At 35.2% G+C, this 22640-nt stretch overlaps 1 protein-coding gene and 1 long non-coding RNA gene across 10 annotated transcripts in view; one reads left to right on the top strand and one right to left on the bottom strand.

Annotated features, from left to right (window-relative positions):
- The window catches only part of LOC310903941 (uncharacterized protein), a 216787-nt gene that overhangs the window by 124787 nt on the left and 69360 nt on the right, over positions 1-22640 (top strand). The window lies entirely within an intron of this gene.
- On the bottom strand, positions 1297-20867 carry LOC310903945. 5 transcript variants are annotated; one of them, XR_014587942.1, is made up of 5 exons: positions 20837-20867; positions 17043-17144; positions 12856-12994; positions 8356-8434; positions 1297-3844 (listed from the first exon to the last, which is right to left on the bottom strand). It is a non-coding gene; the product is annotated as an uncharacterized lncRNA (long non-coding RNA). The 5 variants fall into 5 exon arrangements; XR_014587943.1 differs by lacking the exon at positions 12856-12994; XR_014587945.1 differs by lacking the exon at positions 20837-20867 and having other exon boundaries at positions 17043-20823.

The raw sequence follows: 22640 nt of genomic DNA, 5'->3' as shown, positions 1-22640 counted from the left end.
CATGCTCAGGTTAATATCAATAAAGAACAGACAATTCCTTTGCCAAAAAAAAAAAAAAAGCTTCTGCAGAGTTCAAGGCAATGATAAATTCAGCTTTATTCAGTGACCTAAGAGCTTCTTGGTATGAAAGGTTATTTCACCTATAAACATCTGCTTTTAATCTGCTTTTGCACTATGACTTCTTAAACGATACCATCATTTTTTTTTGACTTTTTCTACTAGAACTGTTCAGCTTTTATCAAAATTGGTAATATTGCACTGCTTTTTGCTACTCAGAAAAATGATAGTTTAAAGCAATGTTATAAAACACTTCATGAAATAACGTGTTTTTATTGCCTTGTTTTTGCAACTTGTTTTTGTTTACCTGTAAAATAGTCGATGGGACCAAGTAATACAGTGAAGTTCAGGATATGTTTGTTATTCTTTAAATTATATAACTCACTAAACTGCAGGCTACATTAAAGCCAAAAGCTCAGTATTACTAAGAGTTGGTTGATACTGCATATCCAAGAGAGAACTTTAATGGGTTATGTCTTCCCCTAAATAGCTAGTGTAATGATGAATTTGAAAGCTGATACTTTACTGGGAACATTACATGACTCTGTGTACTAGTTTCCTGTGTGTCAATTTTGCAGATCATAACTGCTACTGCAACAAATATTCAAATGCTTATTATTATGCAAAGATTTGCATTGCTCTCAAAACAGTGTATTCCCAGAAATAATGCTGTCGTTATTGTTAATTTTCTATTAATCTGGAGACAAAAACCCCATTTGTAAGTGTGATGTAGAATATACATATGAATAGATGATGGCAGCTAAAGACGACCTATCTGATCTGTGAATTTCTGAACATGGGTTGGGAACATCAGTCATTAATGCCACTCAGCTAAGAAGTGAACGATTTTATGGAATTCTTTTTAGTCCCAGAGCACCAACTCCTGCATTTATTAGTTTCAATATGCAAAATCTAATACTATTCATCATCTCCAGTCAATGGCGGCGAAAAGAATTCTATGTGCTCCTTCTGTTGGTTACGCTGAAAGATTTGGTCACTGCCTTAATGTAACTGTGAGTTTCCAGACAGATATTACCCCTGGTTTCTTCTGTGGCAATTCTGCTCTCAGGCGGTATCTTTCCTTAGATTGCCATGGTGTATGTCTTCAGAAATCGTCAGTGCAAACAACTTGCATTCTTAGAAATTTGTGTAACAGAAGTATCTTTATTTTTACAAGTCATGAAATGTCTGTGTCCACCTCTATGTTGATGTTTTCTATGGGTTTTTGAATACAGAAATCCTTAGGAATTCACTCAAAAGTTACAGATCTCCCTCCGATTGTCCAGTCATTCAATTCTCGAAGAGTTTGTGCCTTCGTACTGGCTCTGCCATCTGTTAGACTGGTGGTTTGTGGAACCCTGCACAAAGTTTTGCAAGCCTCCTGTGTTCTTCACTGCTGCAGCTGCATTTACTGTAAAGTTTGCATACTGAAGGAAGTTTTTACCAACTGGTAAATTTCATTACCTAAATTAGCAAGATTGACAAAGATGACAACATGAAGTGCTGAGGATAAGGCAAACTGTAAGGCCTCAGCTCTCCCACGTAGAACTCAGAGCTATAAATACCCTTAGGGAGGTGGCTGTGCCAAACAAACAAAACACCCCACAAAATACTGTTCTTGCTTATATTTCATGTCCTTCATCTACAAAATGCAGTCTTCTCACAGCTCAGTCCCTGGACAGTGGGATCAGATGAGTTCTACTATTCCACTGAAGAGCAAAGACGTATGGATTAGTTTAAACCACAGTTGAAAAGGCTAAAGGAACTAATTTTGCTGAATAAACTTCATCCAGCTCTCAGCTTCTGTATTTTAGAACCTGGTTCATTAATGACTATGGTTTACCCTAATGCATAACTGTAAATGTTTGTGACTCTGTATTACATTGAAATAGAGGAAATTCCATTGAAACATAAGAAAGAAACTTTCTTACTGTCAGAGAGATTGAACATTAGGACAGGTTGTCCAGAGGTTGTGGAGTCTCCATCCTGGGAGATATTCAAGACCTGACTGGAAAAGGCGCTGAACAACCTGCTCTAGGTGTGCTGCAGCGTGATCAGATTGGGTCAGATGGTCCCTCCCAACCTCAGCAATTCCATGATTTGGTAAGATGTCCAAAAGAAGGGATAGCATCATGATTCCAAGAGCCAAACATGCCTCATATGTGAATTACATCCCTCATGTAAGGCTGCTGTTACACTAAAAGGGTTTAAATATGTTCTCATTATCTTTGTGTGATTTTAGCCACGGGAGAAACAATCTTTCAGTTTTAAGTCATACTAATGAATACCCGGGGTAGGGAGAATGGCAGGTGTTTCCAAGGAAAATGGCCAAACATACATTTAGTCACTCATGAAACATTTAATTCAATGTATATAAAAAAGCTATAAATAATCAAGTTCCTTTTCTTTCTGGCATAATATTTGTAAGTAGCACTGAAAAGATTGCATACATCCAATGACATTAGTAATTGAATTAAAAACTTAAGAAAAGTTGTTCACTAAGAGAGAGGTGTGTGAGAAATTTATGGCATCTCTGCTTTCTCCCAGTGCTACCAGTTACAGAAATGTACTATGAATGCAGCAGAGATAACAAAAGAAGTAGAAAATTGTTGCTAGGAAAAAAAAAAAAGTGTATGACCACAGATCAAACAGCAAAGGAGGCTAAAATTGAAAGCTCAATGTGGCCTGGGGCTGCTGAACTCCCTGTTTTCAAATGCAAAGCAAATCCAAGCAGAAGCTGTGTTAGCTGTAAAGAACTTGTACCCACTTTCTACATGAGGTTCTCTATTACCTAGCAAAAAGTGACCTTTAAACTACCTTGACAGATAGCAGCTGAATAGAAAATTACAGTCATTAACAGGATATCTAGAGAGCAGACTATTGTAAAAAAATGATACTAAAAGGCAGATGTTAACAATTTGCAACCCCAAAAGACAGCTACAATAAAACCCTATATTTCTAGTGTTCTGAAAAATTGTTATTGAGATTCAGCATAACATACAAACAAAAGGTGGATATATTTTTCTGTCTCTAGAGCCAAGCATTACAGGGACCAGGATTTAGCATTACAAAGTCTAGAAAATATTCAGATTATTCAAACAAAAAGTGGGTATAAAAATGCAGTGATTTGCATCTGATGAAAATGAAGGTTCTAAATGAAATCAGTTTAATTTAGTCCAGTCCAGGTAATTCTGTTAGTTGAAAAATGTATTATGTTTAGATATTTAATATTTTTGAGCTTCTTAAAACCAATGCAAGACAAAACAAACTAACAAGCAAATAAAAAAAACTAGAAATCTAGACGGTAGTTGACCCAAAGAACAAAGCTAATTAACTTAAGCCTTTGTTTTTGAATTTCCATATCAACACAGACAAAATTTTCTTTATTAATGAACCTAGTCAAGGCTGGATTGTGCAGGTTTTTGTTCTGTGCATAAATTCAGGAGAACCATATCAGAATATGTTCACAAGTCAATTTATTTTATTGACCAGAAAAGAAATCACATATAATCATTCAGTGATAGTTTTACTATTAATTCATGTCACTTGATGGAGCACCTGGGAAGATGAAACTGAGCAATACTGAAACCTGTAAAGCCATAATATTTTTGGTCATTGAAATCTCATGTCAAAATTATTAACAGCAACAAAGTAGTGAATTTCAAACGGAGCAGAAAGTTTCAGATGGACAGTGAACTTCTTAGGCATTCATGGTCAGCCGGAACAGTAGCATGGAACAACAGCATGTATCTTCCTTTGCATGCCACCAGAGATTTTTGGCACTTTCCTGTCAAAAAGATAATAAAAATTGTAAGGAACTCAGAGGAGCCCCAAGAAAGAGGAAACTGAAGACTGAAACTAATAAAGGAAAATTATAAGTATGCTATAAATACAAATCGCAAAACATGGCTATTTTATTTAGAATAAGGTTTACCATTAAAAAAAAGAAAAAAGAAAAAGAAAAAAGAAAGCACTAAATTTAGCTTAGACAAGTGTATTTTAGTGAAAAATAAAATCTGCATATGTGGAGAATGAAATTTAATGAGCTAGCTAAGTTTTTTCCTTTTCTTAGATATATCTCTTTTTTTGTTTCACAAGTTACTGAAAATACATATCAAAAGTCATAACTGATCTTCAAATGTGGAACTTTGTAAACACAATTTAATGTTAGAAGAAATGTTATGATTCTTGATATGAAAGACATTGTTCATCATAGAATTTGTTTTGTTAAAAAGTTTATTTTCATATAAATCGAAGCCATATATTTTCTTTCTTTCTGATTTGAGGCATCCCACTGTCTGTAAATATCCTTGAGTTGAGGCCTCTCCTCTTCTCCAGATGTTTCAGGAATGTAGTCATTCTATCTTTTTTTTTTCTTTTTTTTTTTCTTCATCACTAATTGCTGTATCTTTTAAGGTAGATGGTTAAAAGTTAAGTGCTTGAGAGAATGTGACTGGACCATGTTAAATTAAGGCCAGCAAGGGCACAGGCTGGGACAGTAACTCATGTGTATGTTTCTGATCACTGACCCTGAACTTGCCTTATAGTCTTTCTCATAAATTATGATAGCCTGAAAAGAATTACAATGAAATATTGTTTTAGGGAGTGTCAGGCTTCCCTTTCAGTCTTAACAGACGCACTTGGAAGCAGAGTGGGTTTCCTTTGGATCCTCTCATTCCTCTAATATGAAGCTTTAAGCATTTCAATCTGGGACTTGTATCCCACCCATCTCCTTGTTCCTCTTAAGAGTTTCCTGAAACTTCCTGTCTCTTGCATTACTGCATCAAACAAACTGCAATTTACTGATTAGCTTGTTACTTTGTCCCTATCTTTTATAACACACGTGTTGACTAGACAGTTATCAAGATTTCATTAGTTTTTCTTTAACCACAGTATCTTAAAGAGTATTTCTCCAGAGGATCAGGTGATGACTTTGAGGAACGATGGAGGGGTTTCCCTGACCTCTCTGATACTGCACAAGCTTTGTTTAAAATGATGTGTTTATGTAAAGCTCAGACACATATCATACTCTTAATAATGTTTGGAAACTACTGGATTATAGTACCAATACTGACCAAAAGGAAAATAACAATATGCGGAAAATCTAAATGTAGGGATTTCTTCTTAGGGACTAAAGAAAAACTTCATGAAGGAAGTGAAAGAGTTGTTGGTTTCACGCTAATTTACACTCTACTTCTGATCACTGCATAGACTGAGTGTTTTTATGAGCTTCTCTGGCTGAAATAAGTTGCTGTCAGTTCCTGTTTTCACTACCACTAGTCAGCCCTTTTTAACAAAAATGAAATTTTGCCAATTTTATTTTCAGGCAACTTCCTGCTTTTGAATCATAAGTGGACTTACAGGCCTATGCTAACAAAAGGGGAAAATACTGTAGCTCCTTATTAACCTCTGCAAGCTGCTGGGGGGAATAACTGACCCAGCCTTCTCCCATTTTTGTTTACAGTCAGGGAAAAGAATTCTTGAAAGTTTTTGTGAACAGAAATCAGGCAAAAGGATGAGAATGAATTGAAGTAATCTGTTCTTTCTATTTTTTTATGTTTTAATTTTTATTTTTATTTTTTGAGGAGGAGTCAGGTATAGCTTTGAAGTATTTCTTATGTCTTTTATATTTTTAAGATTATTTGTAACACTTATACATCATAAACATTTTTGAATAGCAATTAGTTCTGAATTATTTTCTGAAAAACATTACATGTAAATGAAGTTTTCATCAATTTTAGTGCATTTGATTCACTGTTGAATAGTCACTTTATTTTAAAATAAACAGTATATTAACAGAATGTAACATATTTATTATATTTATTATATTTATAATGAATAAAAATAGTTCAAATAAGTAGAGTCTGTGTAAACTAAGAACAAGTTGTATTCCACAGAAATAACAAGGTCCATTTTTCAATAAGAGCCTCTAGGAAGTATGAGATCTGCTTGAAATCAGTGGTTCTCTTGTTATTGGCATATATGTATGTCAGCAATTCTCACCCTGCAGGTCTGGCAATTTACTTCTCAAGTTTGAAAATGTGAATAATAATCTGTAACTAAGCAGGAAAACACAACAGAAATATGTAGATGAGAAAAGATTAGAATGTAGGTTCCAACTGACTTGTTATTTGTGCATTTTTTTTCCCTTTTCATCTGCCTGGTATAAGTATGATTAAAGGTCAGTACAAAAAAAATGTCTAGGTGACTTAGAGCTTGACTTGCACTTGAAAGCCGGATGGACCTGTGCTCCTAAATCAGTTACATCTGCCTGGGAATTCCACTGGAATCTATAAAGAATCCTTTAACTACACTACAAATTAAATGTAACCCTAGTTCCAAAGATAAATTTCACTGTGTAAATTAATTCTACAGTCTTGTTTTGTCTGTAGCTGGGCTAGACAGACTGGTAGAATGGCTTCAAGAGGTGTGAGTGTATTTTTTTAATAGATTATGCCATTTCTATCCCCATAGCAACAGTGCAGCCCTCATTCATATTAATTAGCTCTTAATTCAGAAGCTTTATGGCAACTTGAATGATAGCACATAAAATATAATTATTTTGTTATTGCCTTTGTCCATTATTTGTGCATTTCTATAAAGAGATGTTTAGGTTTTGATTTGGTGCATCATGGAAATAAAAAAGCTTTACATGTACATAAATTTACAATCCTGTTATTTAGGAGTTGTTGGGTTTTTTGTTGTTTGTTTTTGTTTCTCTCAGGTATGCTTTTTTGAGGAACTATCTGAGAGAAAACTGTTATGAAAGGGAAAAAAAATCTTACCCTCCTATTCCTCTTTTTCAAATAACCTTTTACAATTGTTTTCAATTGCTACTCCAACTTTACCAGACTCAGTAATTGCTGAGTTAGGTGCATGGACAGAATCTAAGAAAAACCAAACCAAACAAAAAACAAACAACAAAAAAAAAACACTGAGGATATTTAGTGTTCTGGTGAAACTGTGCAGAGTCTGAGTAATAAAGCATCTACCAAATCCTTCCATTTGATTCCTACATATAGGAAAGTCAAAGGGCAAATTTCCTACTGGAATATGTTGAATCAATTAATGTTTATGATGGAAACCAGGCAGGCAGGCCACTTGGTTACCTTCCAGACATTTACAGTGGGCAAACTGCCCAGGCCAAGTAGCCATTCACTGAGTGCTTTGATTCTGGATTGGAAGACTCTACAGGTTCCCCATCCTGAATACATCGACTTTCAGACTTGTGTCTGTGTTTTATTCCAGGCTGATAATTGACGTTTTTACTGTTCACTTGGAATGGACTGCATAACTGATAAAGTCTATTATTGTAAAACTCTACACAAATATATTAAATTTTATATTATGAAATCACTATAGAAGTATATGTAATGGAAGGAGAAAGGCTTTTGCTGTATGTGTGTATATATATAGTGCATATATATATTTATATAGACACTATGCTAAATAAACAATTTTATGTATATAAATGTTACGTATATATACATAAAACTTGTGTATTTAATATAAAAATTACCAAAGCTAGAAATTCCAGTTAAAAGGGAGATCACCTAATTGACAGTTTAATGATACATACATTAACTACAAAGTGAAATTGAATGCCAGTTGTTACATTAACAGTGAGCAATAAGAATACAACTTACTGATTAGAATACAAATTTCTAAAGCATTCAATAAATAATGAGTAAAAAGAAAAATATGCAAAAACTGAAAATTTAAATGAGTATCAATAATATAAAATTGAAACACTAATCATATCATATAATTAGACCATTAAAGTACACCTTGACAAAATTAAAAGGAAACAATTCACCTTGCTAGAATGACACAGTCAAACTGATACGTGCCTGAGAAACAAAATTTTCATGTTCTGAAAAATGTAGTCATAGATCAGTATACATGGAATACAGATCTATCAATGCACAGTTTTTCTACAGGAAAAAAATACTTTGCAAATGTCTATATTTTAATTTATTTGCATGTGTTTTGGTACCTGCTCTGTCCTCTGTGACCTATCAAGAGATGGACTCTTGTTATGACTTTACAGAATATCCCGGGGTTTTCAATATAATTAGAATTTTTGCTGTTACTGTGAATACAATTGATCAGATTTAAAGGAGTATATAGTTCCACAAAAATTACTTAGACATGAAAATGTATTACTTTAAATGAAGTAAAGTGCAAGGACTTAAAGCTGAATTCCACATCCTTACCAGAGTGGGAAGATATAAAAGCACTGAAGATTTATGACATGGCTCTCAGTGCTATACATTCGTAAATTTATTGTAGACATACCTGTTTGAATGCTTGCTGATCCCCAGATATCTTCCATTTGGATTTTGGTCATAAATGAAGGGTTTTAAAAATCATGTGTCTGTAATAAAGACAGAAAATGATACAGCCAGAGCTTTAATTAATGTCTGGAGAATCTTGGAATGTCAGTCCTGTCTAACCCTAAATTGCAACGCTAATGCTAAAACCTCAGAATATACGTAAATTGCTAATATAGTGGTACCTATTGCAACAGTGAGCATGCTGTATTCATGTCTTAATTCAGAGTTAGTCTAACAGGTTGGCCTAGGTACTTGCTTCTCCCAGAGTTATAGGCTTTATTTCTTCTTTACTTTTGAAATGTAAGAAAACCTAGAAGGCTTAAAAATTAATAACTGTATTGTTCACTCTAGCTGCAGCAACAACATTGCTATCTCTGTATGAGCAAGGGCTAATCTATATTGCCTACTTAGCACTATTTATACCTGACATTCAAAGGAGGGGAGACCCGTAATGCAGGCAGATGTGTGTGGGAAGTGCAAAATCACGTACTAAAACCATGAATCTCAGTCTATACCCAGAATTAAATATTTTGTTTCTAAAGGTAGACAATGATGAATTTTAATTGGATTTTGATTTTTAGCTCTCTCAGAGCAACATTTTCCAGATTAATAACTGCTGTTCAACATCCAAGCAAGGCACTATGCCACTTTGAATACTTCATATGACCTCTCTGCAACTCAATTCATTGTCTTTAAAACTAATAAAATGCTTTAATTCTCATGGCATCTTTAACTCAAAGATCAGGTGTCTTAATTCAAGACTGTAGGCTGCCTGACAAAGCAGTACGGTATAGATGACAATAATAATGTACTTGATTATTTTCAGAATTTAAATTAGCTGAACAACTTTACTTAAATAGGAAGTAAAAAGACTGATTTGAAATAAGTTGAATAAATCTGTTCTTAACATATGAAATGCTCAAAATTGCCTACTTTCCTAAGAATCTAACCAGGATGCTCAAGAGGACCAGGGAATTACACCATTTTCTTTACTGAATATTCCAGGAACTTCTATCGTATACTGGACTAACTTCTCTCTTTCACAGCTCAGTTTCCTCCTCCTTTTGCCATTTGGCCCCTGGTTTATCAGTTCACCACCTAGACACAATAGAGCTAGGGGAGTCTTTCATCCCTCTCCTAGGTAGTTGTATTGTCCTAAGCAGCGCTGTTCACCATGTGTACAACTTGATAGTGTTCAGCTTTTACTGAAATGCATCTTTAAACAAATGAAGCATTAAAATAAATATTTTAAATATAAGAAATATTGTCTATTTGATTAAAATTCTGGTTAAATGCAACTACTTCAGTTGATCTGTCTATACAAAGGCGCTGTCAGAAAAAAGAAGAAAAAAGTCTCTATTAAAATCTCTGGAGGTAATTCCATGTAATTGAGTCTTAAGCCTTTTCTAATCTATATGTAGCCACTGAACAGAAGCAGGGAAACTTAAAAGGCCGTACTGAGCTAGGACTCAGGAGACCTAAGGTAAAAACTTCACACATTTTCTTACTTCTTTATGCAGTGCAATAGGACTGGTGTAATAAGAAGTAACTCAACAAACCCTCTAGGAAACCAGTCCTACAGAAGTACTGCCAAAGAACTATTGGTATTGCAGTGCCCATGGCAGTTCAAAATTGAGATAACAAATGAGCTTAAAATTAAATTTAGACCATGCTTTTTCTAGTCTCTGAGTTTGTTAGCTGACTGTTCCTGGGCTGTAATCTGCTGCTGTCCTGCTGCATAGCATTGGGTACTTTCCCTCGCCAGTATGTGTTTATATTTCCACTGTCTGTTTTGACTTTTTTTTATTGCATTTCCTATGGGATTCAAACTCACTCTCATTGTACGTGTGTTCTGTTCTATGCCTAGCCATGATTTCAGATGAAATGATAAATTACCACTTCACAGAATGAAAATGAGATTCACATAGCCATTGTGATTGAAGACCAAACAACAGTGTGGAGGCTAAATATATTTGGATACCAAAACACTTCAATCACAAATACATCGATTTTACAGATTGCATGGCTTCCCTGTTCTGTGGTAGCAATGGTGTGGCCCAGGACAAACCAGGCAGATGAGCCTGTGTGACCCCAATGCAGGGTTCTGGGGGACCCTGGCCTCTGTTGGGGTCTCTTGGGGTCTCTGGGTGTTGCAGAGGGGGGCTTGAACCCTGTTGGAGGGCCATGGGGTCCCCTTGCAGCCTCTCAGGTGCTCCTTTATCAGGGTTCTCTCTGGAGTCTCTAACCCAGTATTTCTTGGAGTCTCACGGAAAATTATTTTCCACAGTTACAGGATTGGGTAGTGAATAGTTCGTTTGTGACTGTTCAGATTATGCTGTTGTGAGCACTACCAACCTGTGTGTTAAGGGCATTTCTGGACACAGTTACACTTTTTGGTCATCAACAGGTTATTTGCATAGTTTGGCTATCTGTTTTCTTGATCACTCAAAACCTATTCAAGGGGCTGTTTTCATGTTTTCATAGTTCTGCTTAAAAGCTTGGTTAAAGTTCATCTACTGCAGCACTAACAGGTATGCTAATCAGGCCTAACTCTCCTACTAATGGCTACAATGGCTGAGCACAACTGAGATGGAGAGCTCTGGCATCTCTGCTTCCTCCCATGATTAAAGAGTCCATTTATTGTTCCCTCAGAGTATTTTGCTTGCCTTCTAGACAAAGGAAAAAGAAGCAAAAATAAAAGTAGTGTACACATTTAAAAATAGAACAGGTGGGAGGGACCGTGACAAAATCTTCACAGGAATATCTCTGTCCTTACTACAAATTCCTCAACTTAAAATGTGTCTAGGAAATTGCCTGCACTTTCAAGGAATTTCTGTCTGCTTTCTAGGAATGTCTCAGCTTTCCAGGAATTTCTCAGTCCTAGTATACCTTTCTAGGAATTTTTCTAGCTAGAAACTTTCCAGAAATTTCCCAGAGCTTTCCATTAGGTTTTGACTGATTTCTAGGAACTTTCCTTTTAAGAACAATAATAGGAATATTCTAGTGATCACTAGGATTTTTTCTATCCAGAACCTTTCTACAAATTTCTGATCATTTTCTAGTTCCTTAGTCCAGAACTTTTTCTAGGAATTTCCTTGTAATATCCAAGAATTTCTCACTACTTGCTAGGAATTCTGTCTAGGATTATTCTAGGTCTTCCCCAGTGCTTTTCAGGAATTTCTCAGAACCTTCCTAGGAATTGCACCTTGCTTTCTAGGAATTTACCGCTACTTTCTAGCAATTACAAATTCTAGAACCTTTCTAAACATGGTTGAGCATTTTTTTTAGGAAGTTTTCAATGCTTTCTGAAATTTCACTAATCTGAAAACTCTAAAGGACATTCAGTGTGCTTTCTAGGAATTTTTATGCAATTTCTAGGAATTTCCCACCACATTTGAGAAATGTTTAACTTCTTTCTAGGAGTTTTTCTGTTTGTAACCATTCTAAGAATTCCCTAGTGCTTTCTAAATGTTTTCCTATGCTCTCCCAGAATCCCTTGATATTGAAACTTTCTAGGAAATTTCCAACTTTTTCTAGGATTTTCCCTGGTATGTTTCCTTCCATGAACTCTTCTGTTTAGAGCCTTTCTAGGAGTTTTGCAATCTAGAAAGGTTCTCAGGGCAAAGGCATAAGGAACTAGAAAAAAAAAGGTTCTGCATAGTTATATTTACAAAATTATGTGTGGCTGGCCAGAAAGAAGCAAGCTAAAGAAAAATAAAATAGGCTGTGAGTTACAGTAGCTCACAGTAGCAATTCAGGTCACAGAACTTTCACCTGCACTAGCTATATAATATACCTGCCAAATACATGCTACTTGGAGGCAAGTTTCAGTATCAGACTGATTAAATTAACACCTCTGCACAACAGTGCCATATGATGGCAGACTTTGTAACAGAGCAAACTGATTTATGGTTGACTCAATTTTAATGATCAGACTCAGAATTATTGTTCTTGAGTAAGTTTCATATCTGTCGTGGCAGAGACACCTGTTATTTAATTCTGCTGGCTGTAAATTAATTAAATAGATTGTTTATAAATTAAAAAAAATAATAAAAATAATAATAATTTATTTCCTGGATACTTTTTACCTTGTTCCTAGCCTATAGATATATTTTAAGACATATTTAGGAAGAAGTAATTTCACTATATTTCATCATCCTTTGTCTGGTGCCCATGGAGATTTTCTGGATTTATAGACAGAGACATAAACTTTGTCAAGTAATAGTCTACCTGCTAAAGCCAAATACTATTCATTTCAAAATTTAGTTGAAATAATTCCTTACTGCAAATACTTTACATTTCCAGAGTATTACGTTCCCAAAGAACCTACAAGTGCTTTATAAGTTCTGGCTTTGAGAATCCAAACAAAGTATTGGGCATCCTTGGGATATCACTCCACACTTCCTCATTCAGTGAGCAGATTTTTATGTGGTTCAGTAAACACAAGGAACCATGTACATACATGCTGTGATGTAGGATCCAAATGCCATTTCCTATCCAGGCTCATGCAGTAGATATGCAGCACCTTTGAGGACTGAGTTTGCTCAATGTCGTACCTCTTATGAAGAGGGTTAGAAATATTATCTTCTGGACACAAATACCTAGGCATTAAGGTAGTTCTAGTGAACCTAAAGAGGTCACACAGAAAACAAAGCACAGGTGAAGAAGAAACATCCTAGATCTTATTTTTGCTGCTTAGTTTTTCAGTATAGGAAAAGCAGATATTTAGAAAGACAGAAGGCTGACTTCTCCAGTTGTTTCAGTAAAAAAAATTATGTAGGGGCTCCAGAAGACTAATAAGAATTCCTCACTGCAAACTTGTTAAGGTGTAGGACTTCAGCCATAAAGTAAGCTTTGAATCTGTTGACTTAGCTGTGTACATAAAGATTAGTGAAACAGTTGAGAGGTGAATCTACCTATCTATACAGCTTCTTGGATCAGCTCATTCTCAGTCCAATTGCTAAGTGCTTGGTAGAAAATATTGCTTAACGGCACTAACACCTACTGTTTTTTGTTTAGCATGGTGGTATGTATTGCCTCCACTTGAAAGGGTGATAGCAACAACCAAGGTCTTTCAGTATTAGCAGCTTGTGCCAGACAACTAAAAATAATCACCATCATATATTCCTCTAAAATATATTTTTTTAAAAAATCAAATAAAATTATATTGCTTGAAAATAGAGAGTCTTTAAAGTAGCAGTCCTTTAAAAATACAATAGTTCAGACTCATCTGAGATTTCATGGGTCCTGTAATAATGCAGCTGTTTTCCTCAGGGTGTTCTCACTAATTCATAAAAAAAAAATGTACTTGTTATGAGCATTCTGAAACCCCAAGGAAAGCAGCTGTGTTTTTGATGAACTGGGCCACATTTTCAACACCTCTAGCAAAAGAGACATTTATAGAGGAATTCTGTGCATTATATATCCATGAGCAACATTTTTTTTTTACAGTAACGACATATAGTGCTCTTTGCAGAAATTTACACAGCAAAACAGCCCAACTGAACATTGAGTTGAGCTGCAATATGAAATTAAAAACATGACCTCCAGCAGAAGACTTGCCCTAAACTCAAAACACGCCACCCAGACTGAACTCGAAGACAACTAAGGAAATTAATGATTATATAGACATGTTAGATGTTAACTTTGTACGTTAAATTCAGACTTTTTAAATTCTTTTCAATTTTTGTTTGCTTTTAATGCATTCCTGAAGTTACAAAAATGTAAGGAATGAGTGATAGTAGGTGATCTTGGTAAACATGCTTTCTAGAACATTAGTAAAATATATAGTCAGGACAAACCAGAAACTTTTATGCTTCCTATGTTACCCATTCTCCCCAAAGGATTATTTTCTTATTTGTTCTCTCAGTCCAAAAGTCGTTATAGCCCCAAATTGCATAATTTTTGCAGTTTTCAGTTTTATACAAGTTTCATAGATATTTTAGTCTGTTCATATTTATATGCTAACTTTTTTTCCTACATCCACTCAACCAATATTGTCTCCTTCAGATTTTTTTAAACTTTTCATTTGTCCTTTAAGTATGACATGCTATACAGGTCCATTCTTCATGTATTAAAACCATCTTTCTCAAGTATCTTTCAATAGTATAATTTTTCATCACAGCAATTTTCCTATCATTTTTAAAGTTTATTTTTTCAGTTTTTAAATCGTTTCATACTCAGACAACCCAGCTGAAGTGAGTGTCTTTCATTCACTGACTTCCCTCAGTCTACTATTGCACCCTGTATTATAATGTTAGCATGGGAATTACTTAGATAAACATACTATCATTTCCTATTGAAATGTCTTTACTTCTAAATGTTGCTAAGTTTTCCAAGTGAACAGTAGCTAATCTATTTCTTCTTTTTATGTCATCCTTTTAATGCCTTATTCTTTGATCTGAGTCCCTCAGGATATACTTGCTCCATGTCCTTTTCTTTGATCTTTATCTCTTTCCTTTATTGTATTTGGCTTTCTTAGTTACATCTCCTACATCTCTTTTTTGCTATCCTTCACCTTAAGGTTGCCACCCCATTGCAATGCTTCATCCATCAACTATCTGCACCAGCTTTCATTTCTTTTTTTGCGGGGGAAGGGACGTGGCTTTCAGGATAGCACTTATCTCATGTCTCTTTTGATCCCAGTCTATTCAACAGACAGTCTGTTCAATGTTGTTTTGTAGTTTGTTCATTTTTTTCCCTGAGATGTCTTAGTTTTCTATGCAACTTAATTATATTCACTGATATTTGTGATATTTGACTCTTCTATTTTTTTCTTTTTTTTTTTTTTTTGGGGGGGTGGGGGAGGGGGTTGCTCTTAGCTTCTTAGCCTTGGTGCCAGAACACGCTTAGGTTCCATCCTAACTAAACTCAGGAATGTGAATAATTATCTGTTCACCTGAAGTGAACCATAATCTGTTTTTTCTCATCAAATGATAAATAAGTCCACTTCATTTACATTTGTTCAAGACACAATCATTATCACCAGATCATTCCCTAAGCAGGAATTTGGTTGATTTTACACATTTTCATTTTAAGAATAGTTTCCAAAAATTTGATGTTTCATAGAATAACAGACTTAAAATTTAGTTTCTATTCCTGTTTATTAATCTCCCAGATTCCTGAATGTAAAATGTGTGCATGAGAATGTAAAATGTATGCATGAGAATAGGAAATGAAGACTTTTGTAACTTGAAACATTAAGAACGATAGACGGGTGATCTGCTGAGACTGGGACTGTTACTAGCTATGTGTCAGTGAGCAGAAAACTAAAAGAAAGCATAAGAAGCCTGCATCTTCCAGTTCTAAGCACAAGTGGATGCCAGAATACTGGCATTGTTACATGTGATCCATGTGATAAAGCCATGTGATAAAGCTTAGATATTATGGGCCAGTTATAAGAAAGAGCATCCTCTAAGACACTAACAAAATATGAAATGCACATATTTCAGAACCCCATTTTTCATTTCTTTTTATGGACAAGTGCATGGAACTCAATGACCAGAGGAGAGAGACCAGCAGACAATTTAAGTATCAAGGCTCATGTCCACAGCTGGTCTAAACTTGTGCATCTCTGCTCAAATCAGTAAATTTACAGTAACATGAAATATCCTAAAATATGTCCAGGAAATATAATCCTGGCATTTGAATCAATTCTGCAAAAGTACAATAAAAATGATGCTTTCCCTTAATCAGTCTGTATTGGTTTAACAAGAATAAATTTAGACAATGAGATGAGAATGTTTTTCTGAAATTTTGCATGTGTAAACACAGTCAAATGCACTTACATGTCAGGTCCCTGTGTAAACAAAGCTATGGAAATGAAGGTTTAGAGGACAAATCTCACCAATTTATATCTACTTTTATTTCATCAAGTTCATTAAAAGGAGAAAACTAGGAATATTAAAACTTTAAGGTCAGATCCAGTAAATCAGTGTGCTATATAAATGGCTTATTGCAAAGCATGGTATAAGTCAGTGGAGAGATTTCCATTAACATCAAAAGAACTTGGATTAGACTCGAGTGTATTAAAGGCTATACAGCCAAAAATGTGTGCAAGTGAAAATCAATGCAGACTTGTGAAGTATTGTGGATGTGCTTGCAGTTTCCTCCTGTTAGTCTTGACAGCAGTTAGTCCTCAAATGTGTTTCTCTAATTCACTAAATAATTTATGAATCAAGGTTTAAGACTTCTCAGCTACAATTAATGATGTTTTTAATGATTGGTATTTTAATATTTGTCTAGGCCAGGCATCTCTCCAGTAAGGTAGAGATCATAGCAAATGGAAATATAGTAAATGATTAATTAAGAGTGGGGGAAAAAAAAAAAAAAGCAAGCTTTAGAACACCTACCATTTTCTTCTATCCACCCCCAAGTGGTCTTGTTGTCAAATAGGAAGCAGCATTGGGGAAGCAGTGTAGACTCAGAATACTTCACACCAAAGACCAAATGATAAAAAAACTCTAAACTGAGTAGATTGTCACATTTACATTGTCCAAGGAGCTCCTCCATATACTCTTTCAGTAATTTAAAGTATCTTTTCATTAAAAACTTTTTCTTTTAATGGGAAACACTTAAACAATGTTTTAATGGGCAGTGAAAAGTGAGTGCAGTCTTTATTTGCTTGTCAGAAAGCTACATTCCACTTACCATGGATGTAATATAGTGCTCTGATGCTTATGGTTACATAAATATATCTTTTATTACATTATTCCAGTAGATTTTACAATGCTGAAGATTGATGCAAGAAAACTGGAAGAGAACATATAGCAGATTTCCCTTATAAAAGAAATATCAAACAGTTAAATAGGATGAGAAGGGGATGAAAATAAATTAGTGTTCACGTTATCTGTTGAACACTGAGTCAGTCCTGTGAACTGACTTACGCAGTGGAAGGAAAGACAGGAGATGATCATTAAATCCAAGCGTGTTTCATATTGTGTCTGTTTAAGAAAGTAGAATTAAGTTTCCTAAATTTTACTGATTCATCTTCCATTCTTAACCAGTATTTTCTAACATGTTGCAGTGCTGGACACTTTACAGTGTGACTGGCATTACTGTTTATAATCACATTATAATGCCAGGCATCATAGATATTTCTTCCTTGTGTTATCTCTGTGAAGAATATGATCTTCTGAAACAAATGTACCAAAGTGTAAAGCACTTTGATTTATGACCTCAGCAACGTACAGACTAGGAAATTAGTCAGGAAAAGCTTGTGAGACTGTTTGGTAATTTTGATGATAGAGATCGGGGTTTTACAGGCTGTATCTGCACTTAAATGTTGAGGAAGAGAAGAGCACAGTGATTCCTGCCCTGCGGGGATGACAGCAGTGGGTGCTCAGGTCATCTCCCCAAACTGATCTCAGCAGAAGCTTCTGCAGAGCATCAACCTGGAAACTGGGAAGCAGTCCTGGTTACTGTTGCATTAAAGTAGTTGAAATGAACCAAAGTATATGAAAAGGAGAGTGTAACTGCCAGTTACCCAATTGTTTTGGTTGGGAAATCAGGTAATGGATCAGGCTTGACTGACTGCCCGTATGTACACTGGTTTGGTTCCGTGGCTACACAACAAATACTTAAATTCATAGCAACTCATGAATTTCCCAAAATCTACCATTCCAGAAAGGAATGGTCACACAGGCATATTAAATAGGAATCTCAGAAAGTAAAGGATAAGTATAAAAATACACCTCTGTAAACTGTGCTGACAGAATTCAGTGGACTTTCTGCACAAAGCCTGTTGGGTTGGTGTGTTTGTCAGGATGGGCTTATAGAGGTAGTTGAATTGCCAATGTGCTTCCTCAATGCCTTGTGTCTTCTGCTGCATTTGAAGGGCCTATGCTAGTGTGGCGAGTTGACCCTGATAATATGTGTGTTTATAGACAGTATGATACTCTTCTGGTGAAGTGTCACTGGGCACAGCATATGTCAGAAAAAAAAATGTTCTTTTATTTACACAGAACAAAGCATTTTAACCTTGAGGCTGAGAGATATGTAACCCATATGCAGTCCTGCACACCTTCAATATAATCCCTTTTCTTGGAGTTATGGCCTTATTAATGATAAGATACACTTGATTTGAAACAAAACAAGCAGCAACAAAAACGGAGAGATCTACCATGCCTGTATGTGTGACAAAGTTGGGAACAGGTTCTGAAAATAAAATAATAATAATAAAGAGAACTCTTTGCTTTGTACTTTAGCAGTGTAAGGCAATATATGAACAAAATGTCTTCTAAACATTCAGTTATTAGTATCAGATGATAGCTGTCTCTGATTTTACAAATAATTTTTAGAAAAGTTCTTCAGAGAAGGTAGCTAGCTGTACATCCTGTCTCACTGTACATCTACTTACTGTTCTAATAAACCCATTGCTTTCCAGTACATCTGAAAACTGCAATCCTTCTATGTTATAAGGTCCTACTGGGACTTAAAGGGGGCCCACAGGAAAACGAGAGGGACTTTTTCTCAGGAAATGTAGTGATAGAACAAGGAATAATGGCTTTAAACAAAAAAAGGGCAGACTTAGATTAGATATTAGGAAGAAATCCTTCTCTGTGAGGGTGGTGAGGCCCTGGAACAGGTTGCCCAGAGAAGCTGTGGATGTCCCATCCCTGGAAGTGTTTAAGGCCAGGCTGGATGGGGCTTTGAGCAACCTGGTCTAGTGGAAGGTGTCCTTGTCCATGGCAGGGGGGCTGGAGTTAGATGATCTTTAAAGTCCCTTCCAATCTAAACTATTCTGTGATTCTATAACAGCCTTCATAGTGTCATGGTTGTGTGGGTTTTTCAGGTATATACACAGAGAATGTGTATCAGTGTTTGCATGTATATTTTTATGAAGGATGACTGTGGAATAGCTAATTAGATTCCAGTAATATTTTTTAAAACTATAAAATTACCTTGAAATGACAGTATTTTTTATGTTCCTCTGAAATCTGTATCACTGACATTTCAAGGACAGTGTAAATTATTCAAAAGAAATTCCAGCACTCAGATTTAGGATTATACTCACAATTTTCATAACAATTAAACATGCAAACTTATCATGTTTTGTTTATAGAATACATTTTTAATATATATTAAATACAATCTATTTCATCTGAGTAAATATATACCATTTTAAAACATTAATTTCCACTTTGTTTGTACCAATACTTTTCATTATTTAATAGACCATTTTTTGCTTGCAAAGAAATTGAAGTCAGACAAACAAGCAAGTTATATTTCAGACTTACAGACTTGTACAATATGGGGCAGCATCTTGCTTTTCTGACTTCAGAGGATTAAAAAAAAACTTGATTTATATATTAATCAGCAAATGGCTTTGATAAAATCAATTCTGTAATGTTATCCTGAAGAACCTGACAATATTAAGTTGAAAATTTGTCATCAACAAAGTTGTGCTATAACCAGGTATGGGTTAAATAATAAGCTTTTTCCATTAAAACATTTGTTTTAATTAAACAATTGTTTCCTCCTTCAAATAAACCAGCTACCAAGTTCAGCAACATTTTATTAAAGCTACTTTATAAATATTCATATTTATGGAATCATATATTGTATTTCAATATCAGAAAACCATTTAGTTTGAATTCTGCAATTTTATCAGAAGGAAGGAGGATTATGAAGATCGTGGTTTTTGGAGTTGTTACTGGTAGTTGAAATGTGTAGTGCTACCAATGGTTGTCATAGTATAGAAGGAGAAAGAGGAAAAATTGACAGTCTTGTATTTATAATACATTCAATTCATAAGTCTAAACTTGGATCTACTAAATATTTTTAAAAATACAAAATCTGAAAGATATGAGCATCTCTTACTACCCAGACTTGAGTAATTTGTTGTAGTCTTCTAATGCAGTATTTCTATAACTAATCAGAACTATTTTGTTAGATTTTATTATAAGAACAATAGATATATTAAAAAACAAAAAACAAAAAACTTTGTGTTTACATGTGCATGTATATATTCCTGAAACTGTTCTAGAAAGTTCATTACTTTTATGAACAATGGCTATGAAATAAGACTTCAATGCTAGTTCTACAAAGGCTTGGCCTATGTGTCATATATTCTGAATAATGCCTTTTCTGTTTTGTTAGGTTAGGGTTCTAAATACTGTTATATTAGGAAGGAGGAAAGGGGAAAGGAAAGGAAAGGACAGGAAAGGACAGGACAGGACAGGAAAGGAAAGGAAAGGAAGCAATAGAAATAGACCTACAGGATGTTGTGGTTTTACCCGGCCGGCAGCTAAACACCACACAGCCGTTCGCTCACCCTCCTCCCTCCCTCTCTGGGATGGGGGAGAGAAACGGGAAAGTGAAGCCTGTGAGTTGAGATAAAGACAGTTTATTAAGACAGGAAAATAACAATAATAATAATAATGATAATAGTATTACTAATAATAATGTGTACGAAACAAGTGATGCACAATGCAATTGCTCACCACCCGCTGACCGATGCCCAGCCTATCCCCGACCAGCCGCCCCCCACCCCGGCCAGCCACCCCTATATATTGTTTAGCATGACGTCAGATGGTATGGAATACCCCTTTGGCCAGTTTGGGTCAGCTGTCCTGGGTCTGTCCCCTCCCAGCTCCTGCTGCACCCCCAGCCTGCTCGCTGGCAGGACAGAGCAAGAAGCCGAAAAGTCCTTGGCCTGGTGTAAACACTGCTCTGCAACAATTAAAACATCAGCATGTTATCAGCGCTCTTCTCATCCTAATCCAAAACATAGCACCCTACCAGCTACTAGGAGGAAAATTAACTCTGTCCTAACTGGAACCAGGACAAGGATTATTATTTGTTTATATTATCTGCAGAAGAAAGAAAAAGTTTTAAATGTCAGAACTGTCTTGCAGTAATATGGCAATTTCAGATGATACCTGTGAATACCGAATCCAGTTTCCTCTTAAAAAAAAAAAAAAGTATTTACAGTGCTCAGCCTGACATGATTGACTTCAATAAACATGTTTTCTCACAGTTTTATTCTCAATTCAGATCTGAGATTGTGATTATTATTTAGTGATGAAACATACCAAAATATGCATATAGAACTCACCAAAATATATGGAAGAATAAGCAGATTTTCTGTTTGCTTGCATACAGCAATAAAATATTTTATATACATATAAAATCTATGCTTCTATAATTAAGCAGGATTTTGTAAGAGGAGAAATAAGTTAGGTAAAGAGTGTAAAATAAAGTTCTGTTACTGTTTTAAAAAGTGAACATATGAAATGACAGATAATTAAAACAATTTTAACTTCCTACAAGAGCATCAAGGTTCTTCATGTAAATATAAACCTAGCAAATACTTTGTGAGCATTTAATAAAAATTGCAACTGCAACAAAGCAACATCTGTCATCTGGAGTTTCTAACCTGCTGATCAGTAGCAAGTGACTATTAGAGAACACTTCATTTGAAATTTATTTCACCTTTTGAAAATATGCAAGTCTTCTGTTCTCAGGCATCCTGAGTGTATCCTTTGATCCCATTTATTCCTCTTCAATTTTATCTGGCAGAAAAGTGATATACTTTAAGAGAATCTAATAATGTCATCCCATGTTTTAGTCATCCACATATCTACTTCAAATTCTTCAGGAGATGACAAGGATTGCTCGAAAACCACTGGTACCTTCCTGTCAGTCCCTTGACTCTGAGATGAATTCATGCATAAGTGAACATTGTGGACCAGTGGAGCAAATCTGAAGCAAATAATGCTTTTGTAATTTTACAGATCTCCCCAGAGAGATCTCCTCCTACATGGCTGGCGATGAAGTCTGACATCTTGGCTACCAAAGTGCTTTATAAAACAAGAGACTTTGTATGGCTGGTGGGGCTCCAGAATATTTAGAATAGTAAATGGATTTCAAAAAACTGATGTCCTGCGATGTATTATTAACTTAAATGAATGTTGAAGCACATGTGTTTTTTTTCCTAAGGAAATGTATTACATTACCTGGGAAAAAAGAATGGAATTTGGGGTTAATGTAGAAAGTGGTGTTGCACTTGAGTATATGAGCCCCTTTCTTTTCTTTTTCTCCTTTTCATAAAAATCTTATTTCTTAGCTTCCCTTAGAAAAAGGGAAATTGTTGGTTGGGTCTGATCCAATCTAGGATGTCACAGCTACTAGGTTTTTGGGGCTACTCAACTTGCAAAATATTTAATCCTAATCTTGAATACCTTGGGTATTGTCAAAATATTTCCTTTCATGCTTGTAGTCACATGAACAAAAATGAGTGTTTTA

The sequence above is a fragment of the Anser anser genome (assembly GCF_964211835.1).
Source record: "Anser anser genome assembly, chromosome: 9".
Classification (NCBI taxonomy): Eukaryota; Metazoa; Chordata; class Aves; order Anseriformes; family Anatidae; genus Anser; species Anser anser.
The sequence above is the reverse complement of the archived record's forward strand: the minus strand, read 5'-3'. Positions and strand labels throughout refer to the sequence as shown.